The sequence below is a fragment of the Octopus bimaculoides genome, chromosome 3, assembly GCF_046866305.1.
Source record: "Octopus bimaculoides isolate indiv1 chromosome 3, ASM4686630v1, whole genome shotgun sequence".
Lineage (NCBI taxonomy): Eukaryota > Metazoa > Mollusca > Cephalopoda > Octopoda > Octopodidae > Octopus > Octopus bimaculoides.
The window spans coordinates 163,719,235-163,721,564 of record NC_142930.1 but is presented as its reverse complement, the minus strand read 5'-3'; the positions used below and the strand labels follow the sequence as shown (position 1 = coordinate 163,721,564).

The 2,330-nt window shown below is 35.5% G+C and overlaps 1 long non-coding RNA gene across 1 annotated transcript in view; it reads left to right on the top strand.

Annotated features, from left to right (window-relative positions):
* Positions 1-38, top strand: part of LOC106881142 (uncharacterized) — a 9,886-nt gene extending 9,848 nt beyond the window's left edge. The window contains exon 2 of the long non-coding RNA XR_001410819.2: positions 1-38. This exon is cut by the window's left edge and continues 627 nt beyond it. This is a non-coding gene — a long non-coding RNA (uncharacterized LOC106881142).
* The last annotated feature ends 2,292 nt before the right edge of the window (positions 39-2,330 follow it).

Sequence of the window (2,330 nt, the reverse complement as noted above, 5' to 3'; positions counted from 1 at the left end):
CCATTTAAGTCGTCTAAAAGCCTACAACAACCATTAAATTCACTTTGCGTTTATTTCTTGAGGTGCCAAAATTACCGCACTGTTCAGATGGTTATTTATTGTTGAGCTTCTTTATCCTTTTATTCTTTTACTTGTTTCAGTCATTAGACTGCGGCCATGCTGGGGCACAGCCAATCGAATGAATCGAATCTACTGTTTTTTTTTGTTTTTCTTTTAAAAACTGGCACTTATTCTTTGGATCACTTTTGCCAAACGGCTAATTTATGGGGACATAAACAGACGAACACCTGTTGTTAAGCGGTGGTGGGACACACACACACACACACAGAGGCGATGGACTTTTTTCAGTTTCCGTCCTTCAAATTCCCTCACACAGCTTTGGTTAGTCCGCAATTTTAGTAGAAAACACTTGCCCAAGGTGCCACTCATTGCAACCACTAAACCTGAAACCATGCGGTATGGAAACAAGCTTGTTACCACACAACGACGCCTGCGTCTTGATATATATATATACATACATATATATATATATATATATATATATATATATATATATATATATATATATATATTATCGAAAGCATATATTGTTGTTAAATGCTCGAAATACGAGACTAGAAAATCAGCCAACAACTGATGAAGGGTCGTTCTTTATGTTTGTTTTGTTTTCCATTTGTGTCTTTCGTTGTTCGAAAGAATAGTTCATGTTCTATGTACTCGTTCTTCGTACTTTCTTGTTGTACACGTTTCGTGACGTCCTGTGCTCACATATGCACACATATATATATGTATAGATGTAAGTATGTACATATCCGTATGTATACGTATGTATATATATATATATATATATATATATATATATATATATATATATATATATATATAATTTTATGGAATAAAATACAAACTTACAGGGAAAAAATTCAATCTAGTAAAACTAAATCAAATTTCCCAATATAAAATATATGTATATAATTTAGAGAAAAACCACTATTAAATAATTCAGTAATGAAGAATATAATTTATACCCTCCAGAAAATAAATATATCATAAACACCTTATTCTAAAAATACAATAAAGTACATAAAAAATAACTAGTAAATGGCATAAGAATGACAACGCACGTTTCATGGCTAACAACATAATATATTGATGAAAAGTCAACGACGTTGGAGAGGATAAAGATTAATGTTGTAGTTGAGAAAAAGTTAACTGACATGGAGGACTGGAAGCCATTTGAATATTGGAAAGTGTTACTTGTGTCATGATGATTTGTGCCAGGTATCAAGATGCTGATGTGACTGCTGCTCAATACTCTGTGAACCCTGGAAAGGTTGTAAGACGTGACATGAAAATTATGAAAACTAAGTTCTCCCAAACTGTGATGATCTTTGGGTGTGTCTCCTGTGAATATGACAATATGCCACCCCACATCTTTGAACGGGGATTTAGGCTGAATTCAGAGGCTGTGTGAAGCAGCTGGAGATTGTGGTCAATCACTAGCTGGAGAGGGTTGTTGCTGGAAAACCATGTATGGCAACAGGGTTCGGCTCATTGCCATACCTCTGGAAAGAGTCAAAAGTGATTTGGTGGAGAATGTCTACGACTTCACTACTCAAAATTGCAGGCCTTGTACCAAAATTAGAAAGAATTATTTCTGTAGTACTTTTTCGCCTGGAGATTAGTGTCTTGGAAGTTCTTTTTCCTTTTAGTTTGTCTTCATAAAAGTCTGTTTTTGTTAATTTTAATTGTTACCTTGTTTCTTAGTTGACCAGAGCCATAAGAGACAGACCATCGACTCTTGTTATTCTCACTAAAAATTTCAGAATGGTCTCGTCTTTCTTATCCAGCCAGCAAGAGAGAAATGTAGGAGAATGAGTTAAAGGTGAAAGTCTTTCATCATCATCTCCCACCCAATACTACAGCCGTGGTAGAAATTAAAAATAATAGTTGCAGTGTCAGAAGCTATACCAACGGGAACAGCAAAACAGCAACAGCAAAAATAACAGCTGGAACAACAACAGTAGCAACAGCTAGAGCAATGACATGTCATCACAGAAGCTCACATATGATCATTTTCATCCCCACCAAGAACAAGCAAAAGAGCAAAGCAGCACAAAATATTTCTTTTGCTAAGCTTACAAACCTCTTGAGTTCGTCTCACTAAGCAACAGACATGAACGAGGAGGAGAAATGTGTCAGCAGACTATATCGAAAACGTACACTCGTTATACTTAGACCAAACGGAAAGAAAATCAATTTTATATAGATGCTTATCGTGAAAGGACGCAAAGACGCAAATTAGAGCGTATACCTTCAGACGAAGATGA